This window comes from Sus scrofa, chromosome 18 (genome assembly GCF_054392235.1).
Source record: "Sus scrofa isolate SSC_HxYL_T2T_F1_AM1 chromosome 18, Sscrofa_HxYL_maternal_Yorkshire_Landrace_v2.0, whole genome shotgun sequence".
In the NCBI taxonomy this organism is placed as follows: domain Eukaryota; kingdom Metazoa; phylum Chordata; class Mammalia; order Artiodactyla; family Suidae; genus Sus; species Sus scrofa.
The window spans coordinates 21115679-21131720 of NC_139400.1; the positions used below are offsets into that span (position 1 = coordinate 21115679).

The following is a 16042-nucleotide window of genomic DNA, read 5'->3' on the forward strand; positions in this document are numbered from 1 at the left end:
TTTGGCTAGGCTTCTTCGAATTTGTGCTTTTTTTGTTTTGTTTGTTTGTTTGTTTGTTTTTGCACTTCCACAGAAGGCAAATTCTTCCTCAGCCCAAACCTAAAGTGTGCAACGAGGACCATGACGTATTCACAGGAATTAAGGCCTTTTCTTTGTCATTGTTGATGGGTATGTAATACAGGCATCCGAGCTGTTTTCAATTATCTGTATGAAAAAAAGAAAATCAATGGCAGCAGTTTGTGGGAGCTCAGTGCACTGCTGGCTTATTGCAGGAAGAGGTTACAGCTGTTCTGTCAATGACACACTCATTCCTCTGACAGAGGCAACCAGGAGTGGGGTTTTCACTCTTTTTAGCAGTAGCCTCTGGTAAAAAGTATACACTTAATCACCCACTGTGAAACAGCCATTTAGGTTGTCAAGAGAAGGGTGATACTGAAGGCATGGAATTTTCTAGTTCTAATCCAAAGCAGCTCATATTTTCCATTTTATTTATCTTTGTCTAAAGAGTAGGGAGTGAACGTTGGCTGAGTGACAAACACGAAACAGCATCCATGTAGTTTGTAACAGAATAAGGAATTAGTTATTTGATTTACTAGGTCCACTCAAGACAAATGCATCTCTCAGATTTATTAGTTGTTTTAAATTTTTTTTTTTTTTTTTTTGTCTTTTTAGAGCTGCACCAAGACATATAGAAGTCCCCAGGCTAGGGGCCGAATTGGAGCTATAGCCACCAGCCTGCGCCACAGCCACAGCAATGCAAGAACTGAGCCACATCTGCTACCTACACCAACACCACAGCTCACAGCAATGCCAGATCAGTGACCCATTGAGCAAAGCCAGGCATTGAACCTGTGATCTCACGGATACTAGTCAAATTCCTTTCCACTGAGCCACAATGGGAACTCCTGTTCTGTTGTAACTTTCATTTTCAAAGAGTAAAACATAGATTGTAGGCACCTGGGTGAGGATCTGGCCAAGTGTATTCCATGGTATATGTTGTTTGAACCGGAGATCCCATATTGGTGTCTCTGGCTGATTATTCATTTATGGCCCCAATGAATCCTGCCTCCTGATATTGATGTCCCGTAGAGTCCCCTCTCACATTAACTTTGGGTTTGTCCCTTTTGCTAATGGGACTTTCTCTTGTGTGGTTTGATAGGCACTTGCATATTCAGTCTTATCCCTTTGGTCTGCTCCTTCTGGAAACCCAGCAGCCTTATGACAAATCCCCTATCAGCCACATGGGAGGAACACAGAAAGGGAGAGACACCCAGCTACCCAGCTAAGGCACTGAGACAGACAATTGAAGACAACTGCTCGGACATTCTGGTCCCAGCATGATGCAGAGTAGAAATGGCCTGACAAGCCCTGTCCCATCTGCACAATCAGGAGCAAATAGCTCCCACTGGGTTCCCGGTGGCTTGTAATGGTGTTGCTGAATCCGAGCTCGTACTGCTCACCACACAACAGGCGAAGGGACAAGAGATGAGTTGTTGGGGCAAGAAATATCAACTTTATTTAGAAAGCCAGCAAACTGAGCAGACAGTGGATTCTTCTCGCGAAGAACCATCTTGCCTGTGTGAGGACTCTGACTTCTTGGTACTAAAAGGGGAGGAAGTCAAGTCAAACATTTCCTGGTTCCCTCAGCCTCCGGAGGGGCTGTATGCACTTCTTTCTCCTCGTGGTCATTCACAGGTTGGGCCAGAGCAGGTGGCCAGATCAGGATGTTCTCTGTGAGCTAAACAAAGGTATTTGCACTTACCGCTCATTACCTGGGAGGCAGGGTTCCCAGAGATGGGTCATTATGTACAATTCAAGCTAACAGGCACCATCCCTTTAGTGATTAACTTGTAGTAGAATTCAAGGATCCTTCTCTATGACAACTCCCACTGTCAATGTCCAATCCACAATCTTGAGGGATAAAGGATGAACACTGACTGCCCTGGCTGCGTCCTGCTGAACAAGGCAACACATATGCCTTAGAATCTTGATTAAGTCGTTTTCATCCACAACTCTTTGAACCTGATGAAACCCGTTAGAACTTTATTGTCTGATTTGTATTCAACTTAGGTTTTAGTTCCCGTTCCCAATATACATACTAAATTCCTATGCTAGTTATGTAGACAAAATTTATGGTTGACCCTTCTCCAGCTAAAATAAAATTACCATCTACTTCAGTTGGTTAGGCAGACCTGTTGGAGGCAAGCTCATGAATAGAGGCTGGCATAGTGTGCAAGTCTGAACACAACTGCCAGCTGCTAGGTCTCCTAGAGCATTTACAGATTCTCCTGCCTGGGCAAACACCTGGAATGGCCAACCAGACAGCATTTTAAAAGGGCTTAATTTAAGCCTGCTTCCAGGAGCCACTGATCTGTAGCAGCCAACTGGTGAGGCTTTGCCCAAGTTAAATTAGGGGCTCTTGACATATTTGAGATGTTCCTTTTTTTTGGTCTTTTTTAGGGCCCCACCCTTGGCAAGTGGAAGTTCCCAGGCCAGGTGTTGAATCGGAGCTGTAGCCGCTGGCCTACACCACAGCCACAGCAATGCCAGATCCAAGCTTCATCTGTGACCTACACCACAGCTCACAGCAACACCAGAGCCTTAACCCACCGAACGAGGCCAGGGATCAAACCTGCGTCCTCATGGATACTAGTCAGATTTGTTTCCACTGAGCTACAACGGGAACTCCGAGATGTTCCTTTTTAATGTACAATTCATTTTCTTGGTTTTTCCTGTTGTGTTCTCCAGGATGAGTGTAGCTTCAATGCCTTAATCCAAATCAGGAGAAAAACAGCCCTAAGAAGGGCTTTAACCACTTCAGAAATATTGTCCAAGTGGATATGCTTCCACCCATCCTGAAAGATGTCCACAGACACCAGTAGCTCATCTGAAATTTCTTACAGCTCGAGGTGTTTGAGTCAAGTCTATTTTCCAGTCCTCAGTGGGGCAGTTACCTCAGTATTGCGTCCCCATCTGGGGAGGTCTGGCAACAGTCTTCCAATCACGCAATTCTGAGCGACTGGCCGAATGGTCTTTCGTAGGTTAGGCCCCATTATATGCTTCTGAATCCACTGTCCGGTGGCAGCTCTCCCGTAGTGGGTGCTATTATGAATGTGCTACAGCACAGTGTTCCAGAGCACCTCAGGGAGCCAATCACTCACCCTATTTTCAGCCAAGTGTGAGCCAGATGAAACCCCACTCTTTGGCCCTCTCTTTTTCCCTTTCTGAATACACTGGCTGGGATTTTGACAGGTCACTCAGGGGGAGAAGGGACCCTCTTGCCTCAGAGGATACGGTTCCAGATTAGCTGTCTCCAAGTCCCTTTTGCTGGGATTCGTCCTGGCCTCAGAGTACCCAGAGCACACACTTGGGGTCTTACCTTTCCATAGACCTGCGGGGAAAGGGCTGTCTCCTTTCCTGGGGTTTCCAGGAGCACCGTCTGCAAGCTTCAAGCTTATGTTCTGGTGGGACCCTGGGGTCAAGCTGTTCTGGTGACAATCCTCAGGTTGAGGCTATCAGAAAGTTTGGACCCAGCAACTCCAGTCCTGGGCACATATCCAGACAAAACTTTCCTTGAAAAAGGCACATGCACCTGCATGTTCATTGCAGCACTATTCACAATAGCCAAGACATGGAAAGAACCCCAATGTCCACTGACAGATGATTGGATTAGGAAGATGTGGTATATATACACAATGGAATACTACTCAGCCATAAAAGAAACCAAATAATGCCATTTTCAGCAACATGGATGGAACTAGAGACTCTCATACTGAGTGAAGCAGTCACAAAGAGAGAGACAGATACCATATGATATCACTTATATCTGGAATCTAACATACAGCACAAATGAACCTTTCCACAGAAAAGAAAATCATGGACTTGGAACACAGATTTGTGGTTGCCGAGGGGAAGGGGGAGAGAGTGGGATGGATGGGGTGCTTGGGGGGATTAATATATGCAGATTATTGCCTTTGGAATGGATTAGCAATGAGATCCTGCCGTGTAGCACTGGGAACTATGTCTGGTCACTTATGATGGAGCATGATATTGTGAGAAAAAACAATGTATACATGTATGTGTAACTGGGTCACCATGCTGTCCAGGAGAAAATTGACAGAACACTGTAAACCAGCTATAATGGAAAAAAATAAAAATTGTATATAAAAAATAAAAAAGAAAGTTACCATCTCATTCCCCATTGTTGATTTCACCCAGGGCGCCTGTAGGCAATTAGGCAGGTCAAGTCCAAGGAGCCCTCGGGCTCCTTTATTCATCAGTGTTCCTCTCTACAGCAGCAGAGGCTCTTACTCTTCTGTGTCTCAGGTTTCAGCCTCTTTCCCAAGGTTCTAGCTCCTTCCCGGAAGCACACTGTTCCTTCCCCAAAGGTGGCTAACCTTTCCAGCCTTCTGGGAACCAAGTGGCTCTGCCAAAAAAGTGTCGTTTCATTTGCATCTTTTTTTTTTTTTCCTGTTATTGTTCCCTGTTGACCACTTTAAAAATAACATCTACCAACTGAGAAGGGTTCATTCCAAATGCACCATCAAATTGTTGCAACTTTCTCCTGATAACTGACACTTTGCCCAAATAAAGGTCAAATTTACCATTTTGGCATTTTCAGGGGCCCTGGCATTAGTACAACGTCTGATAAATTTCTTCCAAAAATTCAGAGAGGTATCCATTTGTTGGTTTTTTGTTTTGTTTTGTTTTGGGTTTTTTTTGGTTTTTTTTTTTTTTTTTTGGCATTTTTCACTGAGTTTCTTGAATTTTATTCAAACTCTTTTGCTTTAGTTCTGCTTTTCAAAGCCCTGCCAAGATGCACTAATAAGCAGTGCCCTAATAAGGTCTGGATCCTCACTGGGATCCAGATTCAGTTCAGCTGTGGGGGCTGCCAAGGGGCTTCAGGTATAAAGGGTCTTCCCTATCAAGGAGGGTTGCAATCTTCCCAGTGAACAAGTCTGAGCAACGCAGCTGGCTGGTCTTTTGCATTTAGCCCCCTCTATGTGTAACAGCAATGGAAATTACCCTGCCCTGGGAGTGGCTCTTGGGCCAACTTGGCTGCCCTGTTGGGTCTTAGATTATGACACGAGATCAAGTCCCTGCGTCCTAGAAACTAACACAGTGTTCTCTAATTGATCCTTAGAAGGAGGGCAAGTGCTCAGCCCCAGTGTCAGGAATTGGGGCTGGATAGGAACAGAAGGTAGCGGCATAACCACCAGAGTGGCTGAGACAGCTAGCTCAGCCAGAAGGCAAGGTTTGAAGCCACATATCCTCAAGTCCATTCTCTTCCCTTTATTGTCCCTGATATAATAGCACAAACTCATTCACATAAAAGGATTTTATCATTCTTCCCCACTTCTTCACAAAATAGAGTTCTCCAAAAGGCACTGTAAAACCGTAAATAGCAATTGATCATCTCTAACCATTACAAGGAGACCTTTTTAAACAATATATAATATATAGCACAAGGAACTATATTCAATATCCCGTGATAAATCATAATGGAAAAGAATATATATGTATAACTTAGTCACTTTGCTGCAGAGAAGTTGATAGAGTGTTGTAAATCAACCATACTTCAATAAAATACTAAATGTATTAAAAGGCAAAAGAAAAAAAGAATGCCTTCATGCTTTGGCATCCACGAACCAGGATTACAATGCCATTGAAGAGAAACTTGGTTGATGTTGTGACATATGACAATTTAAGATAATGGCTAAAATGATGGCGTATCACTTGCAAGGAAATACCAGAATTTTAGGAGTTCCATACAATTTTCAGACTGTGTATATTAATAACATTTACCCATATGATAGAACCTCAGAAGTTTTATCACCACTTATTTGACAATGCTTCCCACTTCACTTAGCACACCAAATAAGCCCATTCATTTAATAATCCTCTCCTGAGATGGAGAGCAAACATAATTTGAGGCATTCTGGGGACCCTTTGGGAAAACTCAAATTTAGCTAGAGGTCAAATGTACTTCATTTAGAATTTGATCTTTAGGCAGTTTGTCAAAAAATATCAAAAAAGTTCTAACCAGTGATAAAAGATCTCAAAGCCAAATAGCTATCACTTAAACAAAGACGCTCAGTTATCAAAATAAAACGTTGTCCTCTTCGAGAACCAAATTCAGGTTTTATACCACTTTACCTTTAAAAATAATTTTCTTAAATTCAGTCTTATTCTAGCCAGTCTGGACCATGCACAAAACTTTGTCAGTGTTCCTCCTCCACAAACGTTCCAGGATTTCTGTATCCCTATTAATCTGTGCTTCCACTTTCTCTAGGACAAAAGCACCCTTTCCCTTTAAAAAAAGGCATTTTTATCCCCCACACCTTTTTCGCTGAACACATATCCTACATTTTTACATATCAGAATATTTCCCTTATAATTTTTAACATTAAAACCTTAATTGCTAAAGAAAACCAGGGAGCAAGTAATTGTAAACTGTCATACCAGCATCTCATGATTGAGAAACATGCTTTGGTCTTTCTCTAAGAAAGGAGGTAAACTTACACCTGCCCAGCAATTAATATTCTAATATTTTATCCTATTTGAAATGACCCAGATAGTCAGTAGATTCTTTTCATTTAACTTAGTTTAGTTTCTAGTTACAAAAAGCTGGAGAGACTAATTTAGATAGACGTTCCTCAAACATCAACATTCCTATAGTTTGCCTAAAATTCTTACTTTTTTTTTTTTTACTTAAAAGCTTTGTCATATTGTTAATTTTCTTGCTGACAAGTTTTGTAACAGGAATAATGAGATGTTATTTGAGTTCTAGTAAACTCAGGTACAGTAAAAGTATCATACTTAATGCTGATGACTCTAAAGACATGTCTGTCCATCAAACCAACCAGCTTAAATTAACTTTAGTGCCAGATATTAATTCAATACTGCCTATTTCCTATACCATGTAGACCCGTAATTCATTCTGGCCCATTTTTTATAATTGAGTATTTATAGAAGTGCTTAATTTCCTTTAAATCAATAACGTAGAGCTCTTTCACACACTAATTTTGGCAATGCCACACATCAATAACACACGTACAAACACAGGGAACTTGTAGTTCCCATTTCAAAATTTCAGCCATGAATCAGGTACAACAATAAAACCTGCAGGTTACAAAAGAGCTTGGGTTTCCAATTGGGTTTTTTGGTAGATGAGAGATAAAGGTCACCTGTCTAGATAACTAAACTCCTTTTACTAATATTGATGAAAAAGACTTCTAATTCCATGTGTACCTTCTGGTGATTTTAGGAACCAAGCAGAACATTTTTCTTCCTGGGAATGTCCCCCTTTGGGGCAAGAACAAGACAGGTTTGAGTTTTGTTTTTTTCCTGTTCCTGTCCTCCACTCAACATCAGTAAAAGTTTTAAATATCACAAAACTGACTTGGTTGTCAATGGAGAAATAATGCCAAGGAAAGCTAAATGAATAACCCAAAGGACAAGCGGAAAATCCTCAACAAACTCCTCAGACAAAAGTTTGGTCTTGGGGCTTTACATATTATAAACCAACAACACAGGAGACCATACATGACGTCATTAACACAGCAAAGGTGGCAGAACCTGGGGCTCAGGGTCCCAAGATAACCACACCGAAGCCCCTAGTGGAGATCCTAACGGGTACAGTGGCCACACATTTTCCTAATCAAGTATCTTCCTCTCACCTCTGGGTTCATACCTATCATCAGATCACTTATCCCAAACACACCTCGGAGAACTTTTCTGAGACAGTGTTGAAATACTTTCCATTTTGAAAGACAGAAATTCAAAACAGACAAAACACGACCTGCACGCACAAACGCTAGCATCCAAAGAAACAAACTGGTTCACAAATCAAGTAAAAGCCCAACTACTCTTTGCTCTTTCCGAGAGGGTGTCACACTCAAACGCAAAACAAATTGGCTTATTCCAGAGAAAAAGACCCCAACAGGAGAAGAGAGAGTCCCCGTCTGTACACACCCAGAGGGAGCCACTTACCCTTCTGCACGGAGTCCGCCGGCTCCCAAATGTTGATGCCTTGCTCCAAATGCCAAGCGCTGGGGCAACCAGTGCTGCAGTGGGGAATTTTGAAGAGAAGATCCTCAGGACAAGTGGTCCCGGCAGCTGCTAGGAGCTTCCCCGAAAATTCCCCAACCGGGCCTGGCGGACCACGAGGAGAGTAACAAACCTCCTGGCTGGCTGCACCAATTTTTTTTTTTTTTTTTTTTTAATCAAGTCTATGCTGTGCTGCTCGCCACACAACAGTCCAGGAAATCCAGAGGTGAGTTGTTGGGGCAAGAAATAGTGACTTTATTCAGAAAGCCAGCAAACCAAGCACATGTAGAACACTTCCCCCAACAAACCATCTTGCCCGAGGGCGGGGGTCAGGCTTCTTTTATACTGAAAGGGGCGGGCGTAACGTCAAACATTTCCTGTTTCCGGCAGTCATTCACAGGTGGGCCTGGTTAGGCTGTTTCCTACGAGATAAACAAAGGTATTTGAACTTAATGCTCATTACTCGAGAGGCAGCGTTCCCAGAAGTGGGCCATCCCTTTAGTGATTAGGTTGTAATAGAGTACAAACCTTCTCTGTTACAACACAGGCATAGATAATTGAATCAGAACCTTGCTCTCTGAAAAAAGGCAACCCAGCTGTCTACACCATTTGTGAACGGGGACAGGAGGGGCTGTTACCTGGTTTTTTGGCCTATTTAGTAACTGAATTTGTGGTACTAGAGTGACCCTAACTACTACACTATAGAATCATGAAATTACGGAGTTGGAGCATCCTCGCAAAAGCTCATTTTCAGACTCTCCGTCTTGAAAATTAAAAAGAAAAATGGAGTCCAGAAAGATGAAGCTGGGGAGAGGATCCGAGTTCTGTGATTCTTCCAGGATCTGTACCATGTTGGCTCCAGTGATCTTCAACACTGCCATGGAGTTGGACCCCTGTTAACACCACCGGGAACATAGTAAATGCTATGTTCATGTGAATTAATTTGTTTTCATCACCACATTTTTCCCACTGTTAGTCTAGAGCCTCCAGCTCTATGTCCTCTGATATAGTATCATCTATGTCATTTCATCTATATCCACATCAGAGCACATAGTATATGCTGATATTCAAGTCTTTGAGAAGAAAAGGGTGAGGTGAAGGAATTGTATAAAGTTAGATGGCTCTAAAGTGAGAGTAGGAAGTTCCCACTGTGGCTCAGTGGAAACAAACCTGACTAGTATCCATGAGGATGCAGGTTCGACCCCTGGCTTTGCTCAGTGGGTTGGGGATCTGGCATTGCCGTGAGCTGAGATATAGGTTGCAGACACGGCTCAGATCCCATGTTGCTGTGGCTGTGGTGTAGACTGGCAGCTACAGCCCAATTTGACCCCTAGCCTGGAAACTTCCATATGCCTCAGGTGTGGCTTAAAAAGCAAAAACCAACCAACAAACCAACCAACCAAACAACAACAATAAAAACCCCAGCTAGGTGCAAGTAACTATGTTTGGTCTTCCCAGAAAAGATCATATAATTACAATTTGTTCATCATATTGGAGGGGGGACAATCTATGCATGTCATGAAATAGTTGTAGCAGATGTGTTTGTTGGCTACACCGTAGCTTTCTTCAACCTGCATTTCCTTTGTCTCCCTTTCACATAGAGGCTGAAAATAAATCCTATCTTCAACTTAATCCTCCTTCTACATCAATCACTAAGAACATGTAAGGGGTCTTCTGCCTTTGGAAGGATTTATTCCTTCCCCATAAGAAAGAGATGCTCAAGGGGAAACCCTCATTCCAGCTCCACCCGATACAGCCATCTCGTAGACATAATTGCAGGACAGCAGTATGGCAGAAACACCAAGCTGAATGGAAATATTTGACACATTGAATCAATGCCAGCAACCACCTAGTTCCAAAAGTCTTGTTCCATGAGATATTGCTACTCAGGTTTTCTGTTATTTGAAGCTAAGAGCATTCCTAATTATCCTTAAAAATGGAGGCTGCACTTTAGGATAGTAACCTATCTACTTATCTGAATTCCATCATGATTTTTCTCCAGCAATTTAGAGTTTCAAAAAATGAACAATCATAATAATTCATTTCCCACAGATCAAAATGTTATAGGATGTGGCAAAAATGTAATGAAAAATTGAGGCAGATGATGACTAAAAAAGACCAGAGTATATTCTGGGTCAGGCTTGGCTCAGACCTCAGCTTGACCCCCTCTAGCTGTGTGATCTCATCCAAAATGTAGGATAATGAGTCATTTACCTCATAGAGTGGTTGTGAGAATTACAAGTGATATTTGTAAATTGCTTACCCTAGTGCCTGGAAGATGAAGATGATTATAGCCTGTTATTATTATACACTCCTGAATTAATCTGCAAAATAAATGTTCAATTTTAGAGTCATCTTCTTGATCTCAACGTGCAGTTTTCAAGTTTTTCAGGAAAATTTTATTCTGTACTTCTCGAGTCTACTCATTTTTCCTTTTTGACAAAATTCTCATTGGTACCAGTTTTCTTCCTCAGTAGTTATTCCAGTCCTTTCAAGAGTATGCATAAACCAACCGTGGTACTCCTGTCATCAACCTCTCCCTCACTCACCTAACTGGGATGAAGCCAAAATCAGTGTCCCGCAAGCAGGGAAGGGAACAGCATGGGAATGTCAAGTTAACTGGAGACAAGTACCCAGCCCAATACATGTAAAATCGGTGCTGGTGAAATTTCACCTGGCTGGGGTAGGGAATAGAGCTGAGCTTAAGGTAGCTCTGATGCTCTCATGCATACATACAGAAAGCCAAAAAGAAAAGAATGACAAAGCAAAAAAGAAGACTCACAAAGAGGTACACAACAAAAAGCAAACAGAATTTAAGACACTGAAATTGTAAGCCTTTGGTAATAGCAAAATTCTGCTTGCAAGTTTATTAATGCGTCATTAGAATAATTGCTTAAGTGGGTAAGAGAAGGGCATGGGGGGGGGGGATGAGCTGGGAAACAAGACTTAGGTAAGCTTCTGATTTTGTCAAGCAGCAGATAACCAGAGTTTTATCTAAACACCGAGGTGATTTCCCTTTTCTCCGGCCACTCTCATGTGGGGAACCGCCGAGATATAGTTACCCCCAAGTTGGGGAGAAATGAAAGAATTAGTCCTTAGCTAAGTTTCTTTTTACCCTACACATAGAAACATCAAGAAGATAAATTAAATACCCCTTTTAAAAGGGCAAACTCTAGCTTGAAAAGATTTTTATTAAAGGGTTGAGAGCCTCTTACAAAAATTGATTTAGGGAGGCATTATAAATGGACTAATTAAAGCAAGTGGCCCATAGTTTTGGATCTTTCTTGAAAAACACATAAAAAGTGAATTTAAAATTGTCGGTTTACGCCATGGTATAATATGTCTTTTAAATTTTGCTTAAATGATACACTCTCTACTTGAACTCAACATTTCTAAAGGTGGTCTCATCTCTAGTAGCCCAATCCTGTTCCTTATCTCAAAGGCTGTCATCATCATCTACAAAGGGGGAAAACTAGGAATTTTTTAGAATCATTTTTTTCCTTTCGCCAGTCCCAGCCAGTCATCCACTGCTCCTTGACAATGATTTTTTTTCTTGACTCTCTTTCTATCAACATTGCTGGTTTACTTATTCGAAGCATGTGATTTCTCAGCTAGATTATCTCAATTGGTGTCCATGTTTCAGCTTCACTCTTTCTATTTTACATGCTCAACGCAGCCCAAGTAAGATCTTTAAAGTAGGAATCTGATGTATTATACTTTGTGGCCTAATAACACATACCAAGAAATTCCTATAACGATAAAGTCTAACTTCCTCAAAAATGTTGGCAAAGTTATCCACAAATCTGACCCATGTTCATCTCTTCAAATCCATCCCCTAAAAACTCTTTGTAAGCATAGTTTGTGATGAAAAAAAGAGGCAAATCTATAATATGTGGTCAATCACATTGTTTCAGTTTTAATGACTCTTTCACATGAACACAGAAATAGAAAGGGAAGTATATGTATCCATATGTTAGCTTCTTCCTTCAACCCAGCATTTGATTTTCTTGTCTAGCTTTCCACTGAAATTTCCACTCGTGTCAATCAAAAATGTCAATCCATGAAATATATAGCAGTTAGTCAGCAAAGTACCGAATACTAGGAATTTAACTTCTTGAATTAAGTGTTACTTACTATCCATTTACAGTTTGAAAGAATGCAAAATCTGAAAATTATGATAAGAATTTGTAATGACAATGGGTTGTGGCTGCATGTGGTATTCACAATTCTGTTAACTTTCAATATACTAGACTCTCACTTTGCATCCTGGATATGTATCATGTGCAACCTAATTCGTGGCAAGTAAGCTTTTTCCTAACCCGTCTAAATAAAAAGGAACACATTTCAAGTTGTGCATGTTCTGTTCTCAAGAGAAGACCTTAAGGCACGGGAATGGGGATGGACGCCTGGGGGCAAGTGCTCAGAAGGCAGCTGATTGGAGGCCTCAATTCCCACTAAATAATTCAGAATCTCTAATGGAAATCGGATCCACTGTTTCCCCGGTGGAGGAGCAACCCTTCTTGGTTACCCAATATTCAGCCAGCTACTCAAGAGCTTTTTGAGAACAATAATAAGGTAAAAGGTAAAAAATATTTTAATGGTGTACATGTTCTCCCGGGTGCTTTCTTGGCATGAAGGTCCCAACTTCCTGACAGCTGCTGCCATGGTGAAGAGACAGGGGGAGTGAGAGAAAGAAATCAATATTTAAATCTGAAACAGCCAGAAAATTCCATGAGGGGTGCCAGTATTAACTGGTTTGTGTATGTGTTTGGCCTTTCAAAAGCCCCTGGTCTTAAGAAGAGAGGAGACATTTTTAAGTAAACAACTCATTAGGAATCACACAGAAAGGTCCAGTTAGCTCCCGACAAACGCATTTCATCCAAGGAAGAATATTCATGTGAGACCTTTGTCTAGAAATTTCAATCATAGAATGAACTGTTGCCTAAAGTACTGTGCCCCCTTTTTCTCTCTCTCTCTCTCAACAGGAAGAGAATATTGGTTTCTCAGTTTTGGCCACCAGCCCCACCCCTTCTCACTGTAGGCATTGAGATGAATGAGTGTGTGTCTCTAAAAGCACTAAGCAATCTTCAAGAGCGTACCGCTTAATAAATAAAAAAAAAAAAAGCTTTATTATTATTGGGTAGAAATGTTAGAGAGAAAGTTGGAGCTCTTATCAAAGGCTGTTGGTGCCCCGACATTTGCTGTCAGCTCTGAAAAGGTGGCTGTGAAACTCATTGTATCCAATCCTGGTTGGCTTTGGGCCCAGCATACAGTGGGATTTCTGGCCAATGGCCCCGTACAGTGGGACGGCTGGCGCCTGGCCCAGGGATTAGAGAGCTTTCATTTCTTTGTCTCATTGATATTAGTCACAGAATCTCCTTTTCATGCACAACCCAAACCCGTGCGGGGGGCAGGGTGGGGGGGAGAGAGAGCAGAAGCAGAAATTGCTGTGAACTCTGAGCTCTTGTGCTCCTGGAGTAAGAAGGACGTTTCCAGCTCAGTTATCCACCACCTGCACCTATTTCGTTATGCACATTTAGCAGGAAATGGGTAGTTTGGTATATCCTTGAAAGAAAAATTGCCTTAGAGATGTAAGATACTGCAAGTTAGCCTTGAACAAACAAGGTATTCTGTATCTTCAGGCTTCTTTTGCTTTCTCACTCTCCTTCTCTTTCTCTCCAGTGAACTCATGACTATTCTGAAATTTCATCTCAAGGAGCAATTTTGGTCAATGTAATTTGCGGGCAAATTTCCTTTCATTTCTAGATGTGTGTTTATGTGTGTGTGTACCCTTTGCCAAAAGGCTACACACAATATATCATTTGTGGACAGATCACCTTTGATTCCTTCCTTGCATGTGTGTACATGATTGTGTATCTTGTGTAGGTAGGTGATAGATGCTTTGCAGACCATCTGTAGTCATAGGTCCTAGAGCCACATTCTACTTGAGCCTTGTAAAATGTTTTGCTAAGTTCCATAGGCTAACCTTTGGTCTCTAATAATAATAATCTTGTCTTACATATTCATGCCCAATGGAAAATGAAAGTCATTTCCAAAATAAAACTATAACCATGAATTACTAAATAGCAACTGATCCTAAAATAAACCACAGAGCCCCAACATATCATAACAGGATGACTCAGGCTTACATCTCTTTGCCTGATTCCTCTAACAAAATCTTCTGATATAAGGAAGAAAACAGTAATGTCTGAAGGGGGGTCGAAACTGTGTACATGGGCACAACCTTGATCCTTTCCTATTGCAGAATTGCCATTAGTGAGAAAGTAGTTAAGCTCAGATGTAAAATATGTGCACTTTCAGAACCTGCTGTGTGGCAGAGGGAGTAAGAAAGAGAGAGAGAGAAGCAGGGCAGGAAGAGGGGAGAGAGGTTTAGACAAGATAGAAATGCCTCTGGGGAGTTCCCACTGTGGCGCAGCAGAAAGGAATCTGACTAGTACCCCTGAGGATGCGGGTTCGATCCCTGGCCTCGCTCAGTGGGTTAAGGATCCAGAGTTGCCGTGAGCTATGGTGTAGGTCAAAGATGCGGCTTGGATCCTGCATGGCTGTGGCTGTGGTGCAGGCCAGCAGCCGAAGCTCCGATTCGACTCCTAGCCGGGGAACGTCCATGTGCTTCAGGTAAGGCCCTAAGACAAACAAAAAAAGATAAAAATGCTTCTATGAAATGTTGTCACCATTGTCATCAGGGGGTTAACCTGCTTCCTCAGTTCTGACAGAGTAATAATGATATCTACCCTAATGTGTATCAAAGGAGAAAATATTTGTGAAAGACTTTGTAAAACTTACATTATTTAAAGAAAGTAGTGTTTGTTGGCTGTCACACTTGAAGATGGTGATATGAGGGAAAATGAAAGATGGATTTTGTTCAGATGAATATATATTAACTATAGAATTCCTAACATTGTCATTAAAATGCCCAATCTCATATTCAGAATAACAGAAATCTTAGATTGCCTGTTATGTCTTAGAGAAAAGATACGATTTACCCAAAGTCAGAAAACTAACGAGCAGCAAATCAAGGGAATCTAACTCTGCTCATTTTAAGTCCTGTATTCTGTGTCCTGCATTTCTTACAAATGACAAGGACTCTCTCTCTCTCTTTTTGAAATGAATGACGAGCTCGGAGAGAGGTGGTGGAGGTGGTGGGGCAGCTCAGTGCCACTGGGTAAAACAGGGAAGTCTTCATGGTGCAGGGGAAGCTTGACTGGAGAACAGGGTTTGGCTAAAGGCAATAGAGCGGGGACGTCCTATCAGCACAGAGAAATAGCAAGAGTCTACGAGGTATAAAGAAGCCACTGGGGAGAGCTACTCAGGTACAATGGAAATGGATACTGCAGACAATAAGAAATTAAGCACATCACAAAGGGCCACATTTTAGATGAGACACTGTCAGAGTTTGGATTATTGAATCAAACACTGACAAGAGGACAAGTTCTTACAAGGTTTTCTTTCTTTTAATCTGTCTCCATGCTTGATGCATATGCCAAATGAATCTTGCTAAAATACTGCTTGCACTGTGTCAGTCTGTTTCAGAAACCACCAGGTGCCTGCGGGGGGTCTACAATAAAAGCAGACTCAGGATCTGCCACAAAGTTACCACCATTCCAAGGCAAGTCTGCTCCCAGACCTGGCTTCTACTTCAGCCCGAATTGCCCACAAACCAGACCCAGCATGCTCCCTGGACTTCATGGAATCATTGCCATCTTGGACCCTACTCATCCCATTTTTAAGCCATTTTCCAAAACCCAGTCTAACTCTTTCCATTTCTATTAAATATTCTTTAATTTTTCCTGACTTTTGCTGCAGTGGCTTCTTCCTCTGAACAAAGGAAACAACCCTTCATTATAAACTCATGTGCACTGGTCAATAAAGCCTGTGTAATCTCTCTGAGGACAGGGCGCAGGTGTCTGCACATGGTGCTTTGTCTCTGTGTCTCTTAGTGAAAGTTTGGCCCTGGGTGAGCTGGGCTGTCAGG

General features: G+C 41.9%; 1 long non-coding RNA gene across 1 annotated transcript in view; it reads right to left on the reverse strand.

The window, feature by feature from the left end:
• LOC110257584 (uncharacterized) overlaps positions 1-8122 on the reverse strand; it is a 170833-nt gene extending 162711 nt beyond the window's left edge. Inside the window, exon 1 of the long non-coding RNA XR_014833705.1 lies at positions 7993-8122. This is a non-coding gene — a long non-coding RNA (uncharacterized LOC110257584). The remainder of the gene's footprint in view (positions 1-7992) is intronic.
• Between the last annotated feature and the right edge of the window lie 7920 nt (positions 8123-16042).